This window comes from Arachis stenosperma, chromosome 1 (assembly GCF_014773155.1).
Source record: "Arachis stenosperma cultivar V10309 chromosome 1, arast.V10309.gnm1.PFL2, whole genome shotgun sequence".
Taxonomy (NCBI): Eukaryota; Viridiplantae; Streptophyta; class Magnoliopsida; order Fabales; family Fabaceae; genus Arachis; species Arachis stenosperma.
Window position 1 is genome coordinate 39,328,493 of NC_080377.1, and position 22,787 is coordinate 39,351,279.

A 22,787-nucleotide genomic window follows, 5' to 3' on the forward strand; every position below is an offset into this window, starting at 1 on the left:
GCTCTCCTGTCGATTTGGCCGACCTCTTTAAAAAGAGGTCGGATAGTTTGACCTGAAGAGGTTGGTCGCTTTATCTCGAATCATCCCAGGTCGGATAGCTCAACCCAGGGTATGAACATCCTCCTAGAATGAGAGTTGCACTCTTGTGCTCCCCCATTTCCAGCACTACAAAGTCAGTTGGAAAGGCGAATGGCCCAACCTTGATAATCATGTCCTCAATTATGCCTGATGGATATTTAATGGAGCCATCAGCAAGTTGGAGATATATCCGGGTTGGTTTGACTTCTTCAGTCAACCCAAGCTTTCTGATAGTGGATGCAGGTATTAGATTGATACTTGCTCCAAGGTCACACAGGGCTGTCTTGGTGCAAGTACCTTCTAATGTGCATGGTATCATAAAGCTTCTTGGATCTTGAAGCTTTTCTGGTAAGCTTCTCAGAATGACTGCACTGCATTCTTCAGTGAGAAACACTTTTTCAGTTTCTCTCCAGTCCTTCTTATGACTTAAGATCTCTTTCATGAACTTAGCATAAGAAGGTATTTGCTCAAGTGCCTTTGCAAACAGAATCTTTATTTTAAGAGTCCTTAGATAGTCTGCAAAGCGGGCAAATTGCTTATCCTGTTTTGCTTGGCGGAGTTTCTGAGGATAAGGCATCTTGGCTTTATATTCTTCAACCTTAGTTGCTGCAGGTTTATTCCTTACAGAAGTGGTTGGAGAAGCCTTTTTAGAGGGGTTACTACTAGCACTCTCAGGTGTCTGATTCCCCATTGGCGTTTGAACACCAGGATTGGGTGAAGAATGGGCGTTTAACGCCAACTTTTCCCCCTTTTCTGGCATTTGAACGCCAGAACTAGGCAAGGAATGGGCGTTTAACGCCAGCTTTTCCCCCTTTTCTGGCGTTTGAACGCCAAAAGTATTCCTCTCTGGGCTCTTACTGTCCTCAGAGGGATTTTGGACAGTGGTTTGGTTATCCTCTGTCAATTGTTCCTTTATTGGCTTTTTGCTACTTTGGGAAGTGTTATTCAATGTCTTCCCACTCCTCAGTTGAACTGCTTGGCATTCTTCTGTTATCTGTTTAGATAACTGCTGTTTTGCCTGATTCAACTGTGATTCTATGTTCTTGTTGGCAATTTTAGTTTCTTGGAGCATCTCTTTAAATTCTGCCAACTGTTTTGTCATCAGGAGTAATTGCTGATTAAGCTCAACAATCTGTTCTTGAGGATTAGTAGCTACTGCCATAGCTTTTTCTTTTGTAGAGGGCTCACTGCTAGAGTACAAATGTTGATTTCTAGCAACAGTATCTATGAGTTCTTGAGCCTCTTCAATCGTCTTCCTCATATGAATAGATCCATCAGCTGAGTGGTCTAGAGACATCTGAGCTTTTTCTGTAAGCCCATAGTAGAAGATGTCTAACTGTACCCACTCTGAAAACATTTCAGAGGGGCATTTTCTTAGCATATCTCTATACCTCTCCCAAGCATTATAAAGGGATTCATTATCCTCTTGTTTAAAGCCTTGGATGTCCAGCCTTAGCTGTGTCATCCTTTTTGGAGGGTAAAATTGATTCAGGAATTTGTCTGATAACTGTCTCCATGTTTTTATGCTTGCTGTGGGTTGGTTATTCAACCACCTCTTAGCTTGATCTTTTACAGCAAATGGAAACAGTAATAATCTGTAGACATCCTAATCCACCTCTTTATCACGTACTGTGTCAGCAATTTGTAAGAACTGTGCCAGAAACTCAGTAGGTTCTTCCTGTGGAAGACCGGAATACTGGCAATTTTGCTGCACCATGATAATGAGTTGAGGATTTAGCTCAAAGCTGCTTGCTTTAATGGGAGGTATACAGATGCTACTCTCATATACAGCTGTGATGGGGTTAGCATATGACCCCAGAGTCCTTCTGGACTGCTCAATTTCACTTTGGTCCATGATGAAGAAAGGGAATATGATATGGATTCACAAGTAAAGTAAATATTTTTTTTTAAAGTTGACCGAAAAAATAAAATAAAACAAATGGAAAACAAAATAAATTTTCGAAAACTAAAAGAAAATAATATCAAAGCAATTCAAAAACTAAATCAATTAGTTAATTAAAATTATTTTGGAGTTAGCAATTAAAAAGATATGATTGAAAATTATTTTGAAAAAGATTTGATTTTTGAAATGAGGAGAGAGAAAAACACAAAATGACCCCAAACTTAAAATTTTTAGAAAATCAAAGACAAATTTTCGAAAATTTGAAGGAAAACACAAAGAAGACACCAAACTTAAAATATGAAACTAAACTCAAATAAAAGACTCTAAACCAACAAAAATAAAACAGTCCTAATCTAAGCAACAAGATAAACCGTCAGTTGTCCAAACTCGAACGATCCCCGGCAACGGCACCAAAAACTTGGTGCACGAAATTGCAATCACACTTTTGCGATTCCGCACAACTAACCAGCAAGTGCACTGGGTCGTCCAAGTAATACCTTACATGAGTAAGGGTTGATCCCACGGAGATTGTCGGCTTGAAGCAAGCTATGGTTATCTTGTAACTCTTAGTCAGGATATCAATAATTCTCAGGTTTAATTGTGAAAAGTAAAAGAACATGAAATAAATACTTGTTTTGCAGTAATGGAGAACAGGCTGAGGTTTTGGAGATGCTCTATCTTCTGAATCTCTGCTTTCCTACTGTCTTCTTCTTCAAGCACGCAAGGCTCCTTCCATGGCAAGCTGTATGTAGGGTTTCACCGTTGTCAATGGCTACCTCCCATCCTCTCAGTGAAAATGTTCAACGCGCTCTGTCACAGCACGGCTAATCATCTGTCGGTTCTCAATCAGGTTGGAATAGAATCCAGTGATTCTTTTGCGTCTGTCACTAACGCCCAGCCCTTAGGAGTTTGAAGCTCGTCACAGTCATTCAATCCTTGAATCCTACTCAGAATACCACAGACAAGGTTTAGACCTTCCGAATTCTCTTGAATGCCGCCATCAATTCTAGCTTATACCACGAAGATTCTGATTAAAGAATCCAAGAGATATCTACTCAATCTAAAGTATAACGGAGGTGGTTGTGAGGCACACGTTCAAAGGTGAGAATGATGATGAATGTCACGAATCATCACATTCATCAAGTTTAGGTGCAAGTGATATCTTAAAATAGAAACAAGCGTAATTGAATGAAAAAACAGTAGTAATTGCATTAACCCATCAAGACACAGCAGAGCTCTTCACCCCCAACCAAGGGGTTTAGAGACTCATGCCGTAGAAGATACAAAAAGAAACGTGTAAAGTGTCATGAGGTCGAGATACAATATCAAAAGGTCCTATTAATAGTGAACTAGTAACCTAGGGTATACAGAAATGAGTAAAAGACATGAAAATCCACTTCCGGGATCCACTTGGTGTGTGCTTGGGCTGAGCATTGAAGCTTCCATGTGTAGAGACTTTTTCTGGAGTTAAACGCCAGCTTTTATGCCAGTTTGGGCGTTTAACTCGAATTTTTGTGCCAGTTCCAGCGTTTAACACCGGGATTTCTAAAGCTGATTTGCAATGCCAGTTTGGGCCATCAAATCTCGGGTAAAGTATGGACTATTATACATTACTGAAAAGCCCAGGATGTCTACTTTCCAACGCAATTGAGACCGCACCAATTGGGCTTTTGTAGCTCCAGAAAATCCACTTCGAGTGTAGGGAGGACAGAATCCAACAGCATCTGCAGTCCTTTTCAGCCTCTGAATCAGATTTTTGCTCAGGTCCCTCAATTTCAGCAAGAAAATACCTGAAATCACAGAAAAACACACAAACTCATAGTAAAGCCCAGAAAAGTGAATTTTAACTAAAAACTAATAAAAATGTAATAAAAACTAACTAAAATATACTAAAAACATACTAAAAACAATGCCAAAAAGCGTATAAATTATCCGCTCATCAGGCACATATCTCTTGGATTCCTTAATCAGAATCTTCGTGGTATAAGCTAGAATTGATGGCGGCATTCCTGGGAATCCGGAAAGTTTAACCTTGTCTGTGGTATTCCGAGTAGGATTCTGGGATTGAATGACTGTGACGAGCTTCAAACTCGCGATTATTGGGCGTGATGACAAATGCAAAAGAATCAAGGGATTCTATTCCAACATGATCGAGAACTGATAGATGATTAGCCGTGTTGTAACAGAGCATTTGGACCATTTTCACTGAGAGGATGGGATGTAGCCATTGACAACGGTGATGTCCTACATACAGCTTGCCATGGAAAGGAATAAGAAGGATTGAAGGAAGGCAGTAGGAAAGCAGAGATCCAACAGGGACAAGCATCTCCAGACACTTATCTAAAATTTCCACCATTGAATTACATGAGTAACTCTATCTTTATTTTCTGCTTATTTATTATGAATATTCGAAAACTCCATAACATTTACTATCCGCCTAACTGAGATTTACAAGATGACTATAGCTTGCTTCATACCAACAATCTCCGTGGGATCGACCCTTACTCACGTAAGGTATTACTTGGATGACCCAGTGCACCTGCTGGTTAGTTGTGCGGAGTTGTGACTAAGTGTGATTCACGTTTGAGAGCGCTACCAAGTTCATTGGCGCCATTGTTGATGATCACAATTTCGTGCACCACCCCTCTCTCTCTCTTGAGCTCTCTCTCTCTCTCTCGAGCTCTCTCTCTCTCTCTCTCTCTCTCTCTCTCTCTCTCTCTCTTCACGTTTCTGATCCCTTCGGTGATGCGATGACGGCGACAGTGGGCTCTTCGCCGGCACCATTCTTCCTCTCTTCTCCCTCGATACCCTTTTCTCCCTTTTCTTTCTTTCTTTCTTTCTTTTTTTTTTCTTCAAGCTTCCCCTGTTCTCCCCCTTTCTATTCTTTCCCTTTCTTTTTTTTCTTTTCTTTCGTTGGGTATGGGGTGGTTAGGTTAGGATTAATTATTTTAGGAGTGTAAAATTATTAATAAAATAATGAAATAAAGTAATAATTTAAAACCATATTAAATATAAAGTAAATATCTTTGAAATACCATTTAATTACCAACTTGAAATTTATTTTCGAATAAATACTAATTCAATGAAAATTGATGATAATTAGATTAATTCTCCTTTGTTTATAAAATAAGGTTAATAATCTATATATTAAAATTAAGGCATATAAAATACTCATTATTTTTCAATTATAAGAACTCTAAATAATAAATAAGAGTTTATTAAATTTTTTTATAAAAATATCTAAGATGTAGTCTAAAATAAATATAATACATTATAATAATTTATTAATAACTTTCAAAAATTTAGGGGTCTTACATTGAATGCTTGCTGAAAAATGTATGAACTTGGTTGAAATGTGTAACACCCTGCTTCTCCACAGAATTTATTCTTGAAAATTCTATAAAGAGAAGTCGATAAATGTCCAAGAATCACATTATCATATATTATATGGCGGATTTAGATTAGATAAGTGAAAGATAAAAGCATGTTCTAAGCCAAAAATCGTACCGATAACGATGAATTTGACCGCCGAATTAAATTTATTTATAGGATATTTACTACTAGCTTTTCTTGACTGAATTAGCTTAGTAGAATATTCTAAACTCGATTTGGAGTAAAGATACTCTATGCTACCAATCCTTCAGTTACTGGTTATTTGATATAGTTTAAAAATAGTAATCTTAGAGTTTAATCATTAAATCGTGTTCTTTTTTCTTTGCCAATTTGGTCAAAACACCAAAGAGGTTATCTTCAACCAAAACTCATGAAGCCACATAATGAACTAACCTACCTAACTTAGTTAAACCAAACTGGAACCAAACCAAACTAACTCTACCTTTTCATAATCAAATTGGTTTTTCTTTATTATAAAGCTACAATTTTCTCTCCTCCACATTATATCTCCATATATCATGAACTCTATTTTCATCAAACATTATCAAAAATATGAAAAAAATATAACCGTATATTTTACTCACTAAGTTAGAATTTTTCTATAAATTTCTGACAGTGAGACTCAATAATTATAAATTGCTGTTTTAATCAATTATTCTATGTGTTCATACCCTGGGTCGAGCCATACGACCCGGGCCAATCAAAGACAAAGACAACCGACCTCTTCAGGACAGGATTCCCCAACCTCTTCTCAAAGAGGTCGGCCAAATCGCTACAAAGGCCCAAGTAGGCCCAAACAAAAGAACACGGCCCAAATCTAAAGGCGACAAGAGCCTAGAAAGATAAGGTGGTTCCCCCTTAAAGATAAGATTACTCCACTCAAAGATAATAACTATCTTATCTCCAAAAAAGGTCACTCTACACCATTATAAATACACTGGAGCACCCAGGTATAACTCATACTCTAATTCTACTAAAAAACCTACCTAAAGCACGTGCTAACTTAAGCATCGGAGTCTCTTACAGGTACCACCACCCTCAAGTGACGAAGGATCAGCAGCTCCCCAGATCCAATAGGTCGGACAGAGCAGCATGGACCACCACCACAGATCTCGTCCGAGATCGACCTACAGTTTCAGGTAACCCTCTGAACATTGGCGCTGTTGTCGGGGAACCTAGAAGTCATCCCATCATCATGGTGGACAACCTTGACAACGACCACGACTCTGATATAGAGAACAGGACACCGCATAAGAACGCAGACACCACATCAAAAGATGCATCTCAACCAAATAAAGACAAAAACTCACCAAGTATAGAAATCATGGAGGTCCTACATGCTCAACAGGATCGGTTCAAACAGCTCGAGAAAGAAGCCGAGCATCAACGGGAAGCCAAGAGGGACCTTCGGAGAGAAACTAGGCAACGCTGAGAGTTAGAGGACAAGCTCCTAAAGCTTGAAGCTTACTGGTGCGCGAAATTGTGATCACTACACAACTTTGCACAACTAACCAGCAAGTGCACTGGGTCGTCCAAGTAATACCTTACGTGAGTAAGGGTCGATCCCACGGAGATTGTCGGTATGAAGCAAGCTATGGTCACCTTGTAAATCTTAGTCAGGCAGACTCAAATGGGTATAGTGATATACGAATAAAGCATAAAGATAAAGATAGAGGTACTTATGTAATTCATTGGTAGGAACTTCAGATAAGCGTATGAAGATGCCTTCCCTTCCGTCTCTCTGCTTTCCTACTGTCTTCATCCAATCCTTCTTACTCCTTTCCATGGCAAGCTTTTATAGGGTTTCACCGTTGTCAGTGGCTACCTCCCATCCTCTCAGTGAAAATGTTCCTATGCTCTGTCACAGCATATGGCTAATCAGCTGTCGGTTCTCGGTCAGGCCGGAATAGAATCCATTGATTCTTTTGCGTCTGTCACTAACGCCCCTCCTGCTAGGAGTTTGAAGCACGTCACAGTCATTCAATCATTGAATCCTACTCAGAATACCACAGACAAGGTTAGACCTTCCGGATTCTCTTGAATGCCGCCATCAGTTCTTGCCTATACCACGAAGACTCTGATCTCACGGAATGGCTGGCTCGTTTGTCAGGCGAGCACTCGGTTGTCAGGCGATCAACCATGCATCGTATATCAGGAATCCAAGAGATATTCACTAGAGCCTTGATTGCTTGTAGAACAAAAGTGGTTGTCAGTCACCTTGTTCATAGGTGAGAATGATGATGAGTGTCACGGATCATCACATTCATCAAGTTGAAGAACAAGTGATATCTTGGACAAAGAACAAGCGGAATTGAATAGAAGAACAATAGTAATTGCATTAATACTCGAGGTACAGCAGAGCTCCACACCTTAATCTATGGTGTGTAGAAACTCCACCGTTGAAAATACATAAGAACGAGGTCTAGGCATGGCCGAATGGCCAGCCTCCCAATGATCTAAGAACTAGATGTCCAAAGATGATCAAAGGATCTAAAATAATCCAAAGATCCAAAGATCCAAAGATCCAAAGATCAAAATACAATAGTAAGAGGTCCTATTTATAAGAAACTAGTAGCCTAGGGTGTACAGAGATGAGTAAATGACATAAAAATTCACTTCCGGGCCCACTTGGTGTGTGCTTGGGCTGAGCAATGAAGCAATTTCGTGTAGAGACTCTTCTTGGAGTTAAACGCCAGCTTTTATGCCAGTTTGGGCGTTTAACTCCCATTTAGGTGCCAGTTCCGGCGTTTAACGCTGGAATTTCTGTAGGTGACTTTGAACGCCGGTTTGGGCCATCAAATCTTGGGCAAAGTATAGACTATCATATATTGCTGGAAAGCCCAGGATGTCTACTTTCCAACGCCGTTGAGAGCGCGCCAATTGGGCTTCTGTAGCTCCAGAAAATCCACTTCGAGTACAGGGAGGTCAGAATCCAACAGCATCTGCAGTCCTTTTCAGTCTCTGGATCAGATTTTTGCTCAGGTCCCTCAATTTCAGCCAGAAAATACCTGAAATCACAGAAAAACACACAAACTCATAGTAAAGTCCAGAAAAGTGAATTTTAACTAAAAACTAATAAAAATATACTAAAAACTTAACTAAAACTACTAAAAACATACTAAAAACAATGCCAAAAGGGTACAAATTATCCGCTCATCACAACACCAAACTTAAATTGTTGCTTGTCCCCAAGCAACTGAAAATCAAATAAGATAAAAAGAAGAGAATATACTATAGACTCCAAATTATCAATGAAACTTAGCTCCAAATTAGATGAGCGGGACTAGTAGCTTTTTGCCTCCAAACAGTTTTGGCATCTCACTTTATCCTTTGAAATTCAGAATGATTGGCTTCTTTAGGAACTCAAAATCCAGATATTGTTATTGATTCACCTAGTTAAGTATGATGATTCTTGAACACAGCTACTTATTGAGTCTTGGCCGTGGCCCAAAGCACTCTGTCTTCCAGTATTACCACCGGATACATACATGCCACAGACACATAATTGGGTGAACCTTTTCAGATTGTGACTCAGCTTTGCTAAAGTCCCCAATTAGAGGTGTCCAGGGTTCTTAAGCACATTCTTTTTGCCTTGGATCACAACTTTATTTCTTTCTTTTTCTTTCTTTTTCTCTTTCTCCTCTTTTTTTTTCGTTTTTTTTTTGTATTCACTGCTTTTTCTTGCTTCAAGAATCATTTTTTTATGATTTTTCAGATCCTCAGTAACATGTCTCCTTTTTCATCATTCTTTCATGAGCCAAAAATTTTAACATTCATGAACAACAAATTCAAAAGACATATGCACTGTTCAAGCATACATTCAGAAAACAAAAAGTATTGTCACCACATCAAACTAATTAAGCTAGTTTTAAAGATGAATTTGAGATCCTGTACTTCTTGTTCTTTTGTGATTAAAAACAGTTTTCATTTAAGAAAGGTGATGGATTCATAGGACATTCATAACTTTAAGGCATAGACACTAAGACACTAATGATCATAAGACACAAACATGGATAAACATAAGCACTAAATTTTCGAAAAACAGGAATTAAAGAACAAGGAGATTAAAGAACGGGTCCACCTTAGTGATGGCGGCTCTTTCTTCCTCTTGAAGATCCTATGGAGTGCTTGAGCTCCTCAATGTCTCTTCCTTGTCTTTGTTGCTCCTCTCTCATGATTCTTTGATCTTCTCTAATTTCATGGAGGATGATGGAGTGTTCTTGATGCTCCACCCTTAGTTGTCCCATGTTGGAACTCAGTTCTCCTAGGGAGGTGTTCAGTTGCTCCCAATAGTTTTGTGGAGGAAAGTGCATCCCTTGAGGCATCTCAGGGATCTCATGATGAGTGGGGTCTCTTGTGTGCTCCATCCTTTTCTTAGTGATGGGCTTCTCCTCATCAACGGGGATGTCTCCCTCTATGTCAACTCCAACTGAATAACAGAGGTGACAAATGAGATGAGGAAAGGCTAACCTTGCTAAGGTAGAGGACTTGTCCGCCACCTTATAGAGTTCTTGGGCTATAACCTCATGAACTTCCACTTCTTCTCCAATCATGATGCTATGAATCATGATGGCCCGGTCTAGAGTAACTTCGGACCGGTTGCTAGTGGGAATGATTGAGCGTTGGATAAACTCCAACCATCCTCTAGCCATGGGTTTGAGGTCATGCCTTCTCAATTGAACCGGCTTGCCTCTTGAATCTCTCTTCCATTGAGCGCCCTCTTCACATATGACTGTGAGGCCTTGGTCCAACCTTTGATCAAAGTTGACCCTTCTAGTGTAAGGATGTTCATCTCCTTGCATCATGGGCAAGTTGAATGCTAACCTTACATTTTTCGGACTAAAATCCAAGAATTTCCCCCGAACCATTGTAAGATAATTCTTTGGATCCGGGTTCACACTTTGATCATGGTTCTTGGTGATCCATGCATTGGCATAGAACTCTTGAACCATCAAGATTCAGACTTGTTGAATGGGGTTGGTAAGCACTTCCCAACCTCTTCTTCGGATCTCATGCCGGATCTCCGGATATTCACCCTTTTTGAGTGAAAAGGGGACCTCGGGGATCACCTTCTTCAAGGCCACAACTTCATAGAAGTGGTCTTGATGCACCCTTGAGATGAATCTATCCATCTCCCATGACTCGGAGGTGGAAGCTCTTGCCTTCCCTTTCCTCTTTCTAGAGGTTTCTCCGGCCTTGGATGCCATAAATGGTTATGGAAAAACAAAAAGCAATGCTTTTACCACACCAAACTTAAAAGATTTGCTCGTCCTCGAGCAAAAGAAGAAAGAAGAGAGTAGAAGAAGAAGAAATGAGGAAGAAGGGAGTGGCTTATGTATTCGGCCAAAGAGGGGGAGAAGTGGTGTTTTAGGTTGTGTGAAAATGAAGGGGTGAAGAAGGGTTTATATAGGAGAGGGGTTTTTTTTGGGGAAGAGGTATTGAGGTGATTGGTGAATGGGTGAAGAAGAGAGAGGGTGGTGGTGGGGTTGGTGGGGGTCCTGTGGGGTCCACAGATCCTGTGGTGTCAAGGAAAAGTCATCCCTGCACCAAATGGCATTCAAAATCACGTTTTGAGCCATTTCTGGCGTTAAACGCCGGGCTGGTGCCCATTCCTGGCATTTAACGCCAGGTTCTTACCCTTTTCTGGCGTTTAACGCCAGTCTGGTGCCCCTTTCTGGCGTTAAACGCCCAGAATGGTGCCAGACTGGGCGTTAAACGCCCAACTGCTAGCCTTACTGGCGTTTAAACGCCAGTGAGTTCTTTCTCCAGGGTGTGCTGTTTTTCTTCCTGTTTTTCATTCTGTTTTTGTTTTTTCAATTGATTTTGTGACTTCTCATGATCATCAACCTACAAAAAACATAAAATAACAAAAGAAAATAGATAAGATATAACATTGGGTTGCCTCCCAACAAGCGCTTCTTTAATGTCAGTAGCTTGACAGATGGCTCTCATGGAGCCTCACAGATACTCAGAGCAATGTTGGAACCTTCCAACACCAAACTTAGAGTTTGAATGTGGGGGTTCAACACCAAACTTAGAGTTTGGTTGTGGCCTCCCAACACCAAACTTAGAGTTTGACTGTGGGGGCTCTATTTGACTCTGAATTGAGAGAAGCTCTTCATGCTTCCTCTCCATGGTGACAGAGGGATATCCTTGAGCCTTAAACACAAAGGATTCTTCATTCACTTGAATGATCAGTTTACCTCCATCAACATCAATCACAGCCTTTGCTGTGGCTAGGAAGGGTCTGCCAAGGATGATGGATTCATCCATGCACTTCCCAGTCTCTAGGACTATGAAATCAGTAGGGATGTAATGGTCTTCAACTTTTACCAAAACATTCTCTACAAGTCCATGAGCTTGTTTTCTTGAGTTGTCTGCCATCTCTAGTGAGATTCTTGCAGCTTGTACCTCAAAGATCCCTAGCTTCTCCATTACAGAGAGAGGCATGAGGTTTACACTTGACCCTAAGTCACACAGAGCCTTCTTGAAGGTCATGGTGCCTATGGTACAAGGTATGGAAAACTTCCCAGGATCTTATCTCTTTTGAGGTAATTTCTGCCTAGACAAGTCATCCAGTTCTTTGGTGAGCAAAGGGGGTTCATCCTCCCAAGTCTCATTTCCAAATAACTTGTCATTTAGTTTCATGATTGCTCCAAGGTATTTAGCAACTTGCTCTTCAGTGACATACTCATCCTCTTCAGAGGAAGAATACTCATCAGAGCTCATGAATGGCAGAAGTAAATCCAATGGAATCTCTATGGTCTCAATTTGAGCCTCAGATTCCCATGGTTCCTCAGTAGGGAACTCAGTAGAGGCTAGTGCACGTCCATTGAGGCCTTCCTCAGTGGCGTTCACTGCCTCTCCTTCCTCTCCAAATTCGGCCATGTTGATGGCCTTGAACTCTCCGTTTGGATTTTCTTCTGTATTGCTTGGAAGAGTACTTGGAGGGAGTTCAGTAATTTTCTTGCTCAGCTGTCCCACTTGTGCCTCCAAATTCCTAATGGGGGACCTTGTTTCAGTCATGAAACTTTGAGTGGTTTTGATTAGATCAGAGACCATGGTTGCTAAGTCAGAGGGGTTCTGCTTAGAATTCTCTGTCTGTTGCTGAGAAGATGATGGAAAAGGCTTGCTATTGCTAAACCTGTTTCTTCCACCATTATTGTTGTTGAAACCTTCTTGAGGTCTCTCTTGATTCTTCCATGAGAAATTTGGGTGATTTCTCCAAGAAGAATTATAGGTGTTTCCATAGGGTTCTCCTAGGTAATTCACCTCTTCCATTGAAGGGTTCTCAGGATCATAAGCTTCTTCTTCAGATGAAGCATCCTTAGTACTGCTTGGTGCATTTTGCATTCCAGACAGACTTTGAGAAATCAAATTGACTTGTTGAGTCAATATTTTATTCTGAGCCAGTATGGCATTCAGAGTATCAATCTCAAGAACTCCTTTCTTCTGACTAGTCCCATTGTTCACAGGATTCCTTTCAGAAGTGTACATGAATTGGTTATTTGCAACCATTTCAATTAGCTCTTGAGCCTCTGTAGGCGTCTTCTTCAGATGAAGAGATCCTTGATGAGCGGATAATTTGTACGCTTTTTGGCATTGTTTTTAGTATGTTTTTGGTAGTTTCAGTTGAGTTTTTATTATATTTTTATTAGTTTTTAATTAAAATTCACTTTTCTGGACTTTACTATGAGTTTGTGTGTTTTTCTGTGATTTCAGGTATTTTCTGGCTGAAATTGAGGGATCTGAGCAAAAATCTGATCCAGAGACTCAAAAGGACTGCAGATGCTGTTGGATTCTGACCTCCCTGCACTCGAAGTGGATTTTCTGGAGCTACAGAAGCCCAATTGGCGCGCTCTCAACGGCGTTGGAAAGTAGACATCTTGGGCTTTCCAGCAATATATGATAGTCCATACTTTGCCCAAGATTTGATGGCCCAAACCGGCGTTCAAAGTCACCCTCAGAATTCCCAGCGTTAAACGCCGGAACTGGCACCTAAATGGGAGTTAACGCCCAAACTGGCACCAAAATGGGAGTTAAACGCCAAGAAGAGTCTCTACACGAAATTACTTCATTGCTCAGCCCAAGCACACACCAAGTGGGCCCGGAAGTGGATTTTTATGTCATTTACTCATCTCTGTAAACCTTAGGCTACTAGTTTTCTATAAGTAGGACCTTTTACTATTGTATTTTCATCTTGGTTCTTCTGGTTCCCTCTCTGGGGCCGAAACCAATGATCACTTTTGTTCTTATGTATTTTCAACGGTGGAGTTTCTACACACCATAGATTAAGGTGTGGAGCTCTGCTGTACCTCGAGTATTAATGCAATTACTATTGTTCTTCTATTCAATTCCACTTGTTCTTTGTCCAAGATATCACTTGTTCTTCAACATGATGAAGGTGATGATTGACGCCCATCACCATTCTCACTCATGAACAAAGTGACTGACAACCACTCTTGTTCTACAAGCATATGAGGCTTAGTGAATATCTCTTGGATTCTTTAACCGGAATCTTCGTGGTATAGGCAGGACCTGATGGCGGCATTCAAGAGAATCCGGAAGGTCTAACCTTGTCTGTGGTATTCTGAGTAGGATTCAATGACTGAATGACTGTGACGTGCTTCAAACCCTGAGGGCGGGGCGTTAGTGATAACGCAAAAGAATCACTGGATTCTATTCCGCGCCTGATTGAGAACCGACAGATGAATTCCGCTATGCTGTGACGGAGCATATGCAATCGCTTTCACTGAGAGGATGGGAGGTAGCTGCTGACAACAGTGAAACCCTACACGAGCTTGCCATGGAAAGGAGTAAGAAGGATTGGATGAAGACAGTAGGAAAGCAGAGAGACGGAAGGGAAGGCATCTTCATGCGCTTATCTGAAGTTCCTACCAATGAATTACATAAGTATCTCTATCTTTATCTTTATGCTTTATTCGTTTATCACTATACCCATTTGAGTCTGCCTGACTGAGATTTACAAGGTGACCATAGCTTGCTTCATACCACCAATCTCCGTGGGATCGACCCTTACTCACGTAAGGTATTACTTGGACGACCCAGTGCACTTGCTGGTTAGTTGTGCGAAGTTGTGTAATGCCATGGTATTGAGCTACCACGTTTTTAGAGCCATTACCGGGGATTATGAGAGTTGTGAAAAAGTATTGTTCACAATTTCGCGCACCAAGTTTTTGGCGCCGTTGCCGGGGATTGTTCTTGTGTATGGACAACTGACGGTTCATCTTGTTGCTTAGATTAGGCATTTATTTTCTTCAGAGTTCTTAAGAATGAATTCTAGTGTTTCAAGGTGATGTTCTTATCATCACCAAAGCTGATTGATCATCATCAATTTAGCTCTTGAATGCAATGTCCTGCTGAAGCTTAGCTAGCTATGTCTAATTCCTTTAGACTAAAGCTTTAGACTAACATTGCATGATTCCTGGAATTCTCATTAAGAATTTTGATACCTTTATTTTCCTTTTCACTTAATTTTCGAAAAAAGCAAAAAAAAAATTACAAAATCATAAAATCCAAAAATATTTTTTGTTTGAGTCTAGAGTCTCATCTTAAGTTTGGTGTCAATTGCATGTTTCTGTTTTCCTTGCATTCTTCGAACTCATGCATGTGTCCTCATTAATCTTCAAGTTGTTCTTGATGATTTTCTTGTTTTGATCTTTGAATTCTCTTGACTTGAGTGTTTTGTGTGTCTCATATGCATTCTCATTAGTGTCAGTAGTATACAAACTGCTAAGTTTGGTGTCTTGCATGCCTTGTTATTTGATTTTATTTGCATTATTCCTTATTATTAAAAATCCAAAAATATTTTTAATTTGTGTCTTTTCAAGTCAATAATACAGAAAATTGAAGATTCAGAACATACTGCAGAGGAATCACACAGAAAAAGCTGGGCATTCAAAAATGCCCAGTGAAGAAGACAGACTGGCGTTTAAACGCCAGCCAGGGTGCCTGGTTGGGCGTTTAACGCCCAAAAAGGTATAGGTTTGGGCGTTAAACGCCAGAATGTGCACCATTCTGGGCGTTTAACGCCAGGATGGCAAAGGGGGAAGATTTTGTTTTCAAAATCAATTTTTTTTCAAGTTTTCAATGTTTTTCAAAATCAAATCTTTTTCAAATCATATCTTTTCAATCAAATGTTTTCAAAATCAATTTCTTTCCTTTTTCAAAGATACTTACTAACAATTAATGATTTGATTGAACATTTTTTGCCTTTTCTGTTGAGGAAGGTTTTATGTTTGAATCATATCTTTTCTTGTTAGGCAAGTCATTAATTTTTAAAATCATATCTTTTTAAAATTGTTTTCAAATCAAATCTTTTTAAAATTGTTTTCAAATCATATCTTTTAAAATTGTTTTCAAATCATATCTTCTCAATCACATCTTTTTAAAACCATAACTTTTCAATCAAATCTTTTTAATCACATCTTTTTCAAAATAGTTTTCAATCAAATCTTTTTAATTTCTAATTTCAAAATCTTTTTCAAAAATCACTTTACTTCTTTCCCACTTTTGTTTTCGAAAATCAATTAGTGTTTTTCAAAATGTTTTCAAAATCTTTTACTTAATTTTCGAAAATTACTTCCCTTCTTCTCACATCCTTCTACTTTTGGACTAACACTATCTCTTAATGCAAAATTCGAACTCCATCTTCTTTGATAAGTTCAAATTTTCTACTTCTGTCTTCTACTTTTCTTTTCCTCTGACACTTCAAGGAATCTCTATACTGTGACATAGAGGATTCCATATTTTCTTGTTTTCTTCTCTTTCATATGAGCAGGAACAAAGACAAAGGCATTCTTGTTGAAGCTGACCGAATTCTTCAAAGAAGAAGAACACATGGCAGCCGAAAACAACAACAATGCAAACAATGCAAGGAAGGTGCTGGGTGACTTTACTGCACCTACTCCCGACTTCTATGGGAGAAGCATCTCTATCCCTGCCATTGGAGCAAACAACTTTGAGCTAAAGCCTCAATTAGTTTCTCTAATGCAACAGAATTGCAAGTTCCATGGACTTCCAATGGAAGATCCTCATCAGTTTTTAGCTGAGTTCTTGCAAATCTGTGACACAGTCAAGACTAATGGGGTTGACCCTGAGGTCTATAGACTGATGCTATTCCCTTTTACTGTAAGAGACAGAGCTAGAATATGGTTGGACTCTCAACCTAAAGAAAGCCTGGACTCTTGGGAAAAGCTAGTCAATGCCTTCTTGGCAAAGTTCTTTCCACCTCAAAGATGGAGTAAGCTTAGAGTGGAAGTCCAAACCTTCAGACAGAAGGATAGTGAATCCCTCTATGAAGCTTGGGAAAGATACAAACAATTAATCAGAAAATGTCCCTCAGACATGCTTTCTGAATGGAGCATCATAGGTATTTTCTATGATGGTCTCTCTGAACTGTCCAAGATGTCTTTGGATAGCTCTGCTGGAGGATCTCTTCATCTGAAGAAGACGCCTACAGAGGCTCAGGAACTAATTGAAATGGTTGCAAATAACCAATTCATGTACACTTCTGAAAAGAATCCTGTGAACAATGGGACTAGTCAGAAGAAAGGTGTTCTTGAGATTGACACTCTGAATGCCATATTGGCTCAGAATAAAATATTGACTCAACAAGACAATTTGATTTCTCAAAGTCTGTCTGGAATGCAAAATGCATCTGGCAGTACTAAGGAAGCTTCATCTAAGGAAGAAGCTTATGATCCTGAGAACCCTTCAATGGAAGAGGTGAATTACCTAGGAGAACCCTATGGAAACACCTATAATTCTTCATGGAGAAATCACCCAAATCTCTCGAGGAAGAATCAAGAGAGACCTCAACAAGGTTTCAATAACAATAATGGTGGAAGAAACAGGTTTAGCAATGGCAAGCCTTTTCCATCATCTCCTCAGCAACAGACAGAGAGTTCTAAGCAGAGTACTTCTGACTTAGCAACAATGGTCTCTGATCTAATAAAGACCACTCAAAGTTTCATGACTGAAACAAGGTCTTCCATTAGGGATTTGGAAGGACAAGTGGGTCAGCTGAGCAAGAAAATTACTGAACTCCCTCCTAGTACTCTCCCAAGTAATACAGAAGAAAATCCAAAGGGAGAGTGCAAAGCCATAACCATGGCCGAATATGGAGAGGAAAGAGAGGAGGTGGACGCCACTGAGAAAGACCTCAATGGGCGTGCACCAACCTCCTCTGAGTTCCCCAATGAGGAACCATGGGAATCTGAGGCTCAAGATGAGACCATAGAGATTCCATTGGATTTACTTCTGCCATTCATGAGCTCTGATGAGTATTCTTCCTCTGAAGAGGATGAGTATGTCACTGAAAAGCAAGTTGCTAAATACCTTGGAGCAATCATGAAGCTAAATGACAAGTTATTTGGAAATGAGACTTGGGAGGATGAATCTCCCTTGCTCACCAAAGAACTGGATGACTTGTCTAGGCAGAAACTGCCTCAAAAGAGGCAGGATCCTGGGAAGTTTTCTATACCTTGTACCATAGGCACCATGACCTTCAAGAAGGCCTTGTGTGACTTAGGGTCAAGTGTAAACCTCATGCCCCTCTCTGTGATGGAGAAACTAAGGATCTTTGAGGTGCAAGCTGCAATAATCTCATTAGAGATGGCAGACAACTCAAGAAAACAAGCTTATGGACTTGTAGAGAATGTTTTGGTTAAGATTGAAGACCATTACATTCCTACTGATTTCATAGTCCTAGAGACTGGGAAATGCATGGATGAATCCATCATCCTTGGCAGACCCTTCCTAGCCACAGCAAAGGCTGTGATTGATGTTGATAGAGGAGAGTTGATCATTCAAGTGAATGAAAAATCCTTGGAGTTTAAGGCTCAAGGATATCCCTCTGTCACCATGGAGAAGAAGCATGAAGAGCTTCTCTCAAATCAGAGACAAACAGAGCCCCCACAGTCAAACTCTAAGTTTGGTGTTGGGAGGCCACAACCAAACTCTAAGTTTGGTGTTGAACCCCCACATTCAAACTCTAAGTTTGGTGTTGGGAGGTTCCAACATTGCTCTGATCATTTGTGAGGCTCCATGAGAGTCCTCTGTCAAGCTAATGACATTAAAGAAGCGCTTGTTGGGAGGCAACCCAATGTTTTATAATTAACTATTTCCTTTTGTTATTTTATGTTTTTTTGTAGGTTGATGATCATAAGAAGCCACAAAATCCATTGAAAAAGCAAAAACAGAATGAAAAACTGGAAGAAAAATAGCACACCCTGGAGGAAGAACTCACTGGCGTTTAAACGCCAGTGAGGCTAGCAGTTGGGCGTTTAACGCCCAGTCTGGCACCATTCTGGGCGTTTAACGCCAGAAAGGGGCACCAGACTGGCGTTAAACGCCAGGAAAGGGCAAGAACCTGGCGTTAAACGCCAGGAATGGGCATCAGCCCGGCGTTTAACGCCAGAAATGGCTCAAAACGTGGATTTTGATGCTATTTGGTGCAGGGATGACTTTTCCTTGACACCTCAGGATCTGTGGACCCCACAGGATCCCCACCAACCCCTCCACCCTCTCTTCTTCTTCACCCATTCACCAATCACCTCAATACCTCTTCACCACTCACATCCATCTCCTCCATTTCTTCTTCTTCTACTCTCTTCTTTCTTCTTTTGCTCGAGGACGAGCAAACCTTTTAAGTTTGGTGTGGTAAAAGCATTGCTCTTTGTTTTTCCATAACCATTTATGGCATCCAAAGCCGGTTCAACTGAGAAGGCATGACCTCAAGCCCATCACTAAGAAGAAGATGGAGCAAACAAGAGACCCCTCTCATCAAGAAATCCCTGAGATACCTCAAGGGATGCACTTTCCTCCACAAGACTACTGGGAGCAATTTAACACCTCCCTAGGAAAATTAAGTTCCAACATGGGACAACTAAGGGTGGAGCACCAAGAACATGCCATCCTCCTCCATGAAATTGGAGAAGATCAAAGGATCATGAGAGAGGAGCAACAAAGACAAGGAAGAGACATTGAGGAGCTCAAGCACTCCATAGGATCTTCAAGAGAAAGAAAGAGCCGCCATCACTAAGGTGGACCCGTTCTTTAATCTCCTTGTTCTTTATTTTTCTGTTTTTCGAATTTTAGTGCTTTATGTTTATCCATGTTTGTGTCTTATGATCATTAGAGTCTTAGTGTCTATGCCTTAAAGCTATGAATATGAATCCATCACCTTTCTTAAATGAAAACTGTTTTTATCACAAAAGAACAAGAAGTACAGGATTTCAAATTCATCTTTAAAACTAGCTTAATTAGTTTGATGTGGTGACAATACTTGTTGTTTTCTGAATGTATGCTTAAACAGTGCATATGTCTTTTGAATTTGTGGTTCATGAATGTTAAAATTGTTGGCTCTTGAAAGAATGATGAAAAAGGAGACATGTTACTGAGGATCTGAAAAATCATAAAAATGATTCTTGAAGCAAGAAAAAGCAGTGAATACAAAATTAAAAAAAAAAAGAAGGAGAAAAACGAAAAAAAAGGGAGAAAGAGAAAAAGAAAGAAAAAGAAAGAAATAAAGTTGTGATCCAAGGCAATAAGAGTGTGCTTAAGAACCCTGGACACCTCTAATTGGGGACTTTAGCAAAGCTGAGTCACAATCTGAAAAGGTTCACCCAATTATGTGTCTGTGGCATGTATGTATCCGGTGGTAATACTGGAAGACAGAGTGCTTTGGGCCACGGCCAAGACTCAATAAGTAGCTGTGTTCAAGAATCATCATACTCAACTAGGAGAATCAATAACACTATCTGGATTCGGAGTTCCTAAAGAAGCCAATCATTCTGAATTTGAAAGGATAAAGTGAGATGCCAAAACTGTTCGGAGGCAAAAAGCTACTAGTCCCGCTCATCTAATTTGGAGCTTAGTTTCATTGATAATTTGGAGTCTATAGTATATTCTCTTCTTTTTATCTTATTTGATTTTCAGTTGCTTGAGGACAAGCAACAATTTAAGTTTGGTGTTGTGATGAGCGGATAATTTGTACGCTTTTTGGCATTGTTTTTAGTATGTTTTTGGTAGTTTCAGTTGAGTTTTTATTATATTTTTATTAGTTTTTAATTAAAATTCACTTTTCTGGACTTTACTATGAGTTTGTGTGTTTTTCTGTGATTTCAGGTATTTTCTGGCTGAAATTGAGGGATCTGAGCAAAAATCTGATCCAGAGACTCAAAAGGACTGCAGATGCTGTTGGATTCTGACCTCCCTGCACTCGAAGTGGATTTTCTGGAGCTACAGAAGCCCAATTGGCGCGCTCTCAACGGCGTTGGAAAGTATACATCTTGGGCTTTCCAGCAATATATGATAGTCCATACTTTGCCCAAGATTTGATGGCCCAAACCGGCGTTCAAAGTCACCCTCAGAATTCCCAGCGTTAAACGCCGGAACTGGCACCTAAATGGGAGTTAAACGCCCAAACTGGCACCAAAATGGGAATTAAACGCCAAGAAGAGTCTCTACACGAAAATTACTTCATTGCTCAGCCCAAGCACACACCAAGTGGGCCCGGAAGTGGATTTTTATGTCATTTACTCATCTCTGTAAACCTTAGGCTACTAGTTTTCTATAAGTAGGACCTTTTACTATTGTATTTTCATCTTGGTTCTTCTGGTTCCCTCTCTGGGGCCGAAACCAATGATCACTTTTGTTCTTATGTATTTTCAACGGTGGAGTTTCTACACACCATAGATTAAGGTGTGGAGCTCTGCTGTACCTCGAGTATTAATGCAATTACTATTGTTCTTCTATTCAATTCCACTTGTTCTTTGTCCAAGATATCACTTGTTCTTCAACATGATGAAGGTGATGATTGACGCCCATCACCATTCTCACTCATGAACAAAGTGGCTGACAACCACTCTTGTTCTACAAGCATCTGAGGCTTAGTGAATATCTCTTGGATTCTTTAACCGGAATCTTCGTGGTATAGGCAGGACCTGATGGCGGCATTCAAGAGAATCCGGAAGGTCTAACCTTGTCTGTGGTATTCTGAGTAGGATTCAATGACTGAATGACTGTGACGTGCTTCAAACCCTGAGGGCGGGGCGTTAGTGATAACGCAAAAGAATCACTGGATTCTATTCCGCGCCTGATTGAGAACCGACAGATGAATTCCGCTATGCTGTGACGGAGCATATGCAATCGCTTTCACTGAGAGGATGGGAGGTAGCTGCTGACAACAGTGAAACCCTACACGAGCTTGCCATGGAAAGGAGTAAGAAGGATTGGATGAAGACAGTAGGAAAGCAGAGAGACGGAAGGGAAGGCATCTTCATGCGCTTATCTGAAGTTCCTACCAATGAATTACATAAGTATCTCTATCTTTATCTTTATGCTTTATTCGTTTATCACTATACCCATTTGAGTCTGCCTGACTGAGATTTACAAGGTGACCATAGCTTGCTTCATACCACCAATCTCCGTGGGATCGACCCTTACTCACGTAAGGTATTACTTGGACGACCCAGTGCACTTGCTGGTTAGTTGTGCGAAGTTGTGTAATGCCATGGTATTGAGCTACCACGTTTTTGGAGCCATTACCGGGGATTATGAGAGTTGTGAAAAAGTATTGTTCACAATTTCGCACACCAATCCTCCAGCAGAGCTATCCAAAGACATCTTGGACAGTTCAGAGAGACCATCATAGAAAATACCTATGATGCTCTATTCAGAAAGCATGTCTGAGGGACACTTTCTGATCAATTGTTTGTATCTTTCCCAAGCTTCATAGAGGGATTCACCATCCTTTTGTCTGAAGGTTTGGACTTCCACTCTAAGCTTACTCAATTTTTGAGGTGGAAAGAACTTTGCCAAGAAGGCATTGACTAGCTTTTCCCAAGAGTCCAGGCTTTCTTTAGGTTGAGAGTCCAACCATATTCTAGCTCTGTCTCTTACAGCAAAAGGGAATAGCATCAGTCTGTAGACCTCAGGGTCAACCCCATTAGTCTTGACTGTGTCACAGATTTGCAAGAATTCAGCTAAAAACTGATGAGGATCTTCCAATGGAAGTCCATGGAACTTGCAATTCTGTTGCATTAGAGAAACTAATTGAGGCTTAAGCTCAAAGTTGTTTGCTCCAATGGCAGGGATAGAGATGCTTCTCCCATAGAAGTCGGGAGTAGGTGCAGTAAAGTCACCCAGCACCTTCCTTGCATTGTTGGCATTGTTGTTGTTTTCGGCTGCCATGTCTTCTTCTTTGAAGAATTCGGTCAGGTCCTCAACAGAGAGTTGTGCCTTAGCTTCTCTTAGCTTTCGCTTCAAGGTCCTTTCAGGTTCAGGGTCAGCTTCAACAAGAATGCCTTTGTCTCTGCTCCTGCTCATATGAAAGAGAAGAAAACAAGAAAATGTGGAATCCTCTATGTCACAGTATAGAGATTCCTTG

At 40.3% G+C, this 22,787-nt stretch overlaps 2 non-coding genes across 2 annotated transcripts; one reads left to right on the plus strand and one right to left on the minus strand.

The window, feature by feature from the left end:
* Window positions 1-16,639: 16,639 nt before the first annotated feature.
* Window positions 16,640-16,747, minus strand: LOC130949771 (small nucleolar RNA R71). The gene has a single exon (XR_009073457.1). It is a non-coding gene; the product is annotated as a small nucleolar RNA R71 (small nucleolar RNA).
* Window positions 16,748-22,078: 5,331 nt separating this feature from the next.
* Window positions 22,079-22,186, plus strand: LOC130953252 (small nucleolar RNA R71). Its single transcript, XR_009075428.1, has one exon. It is a non-coding gene; the product is annotated as a small nucleolar RNA R71 (small nucleolar RNA).
* Window positions 22,187-22,787: the final 601 nt, after the last annotated feature.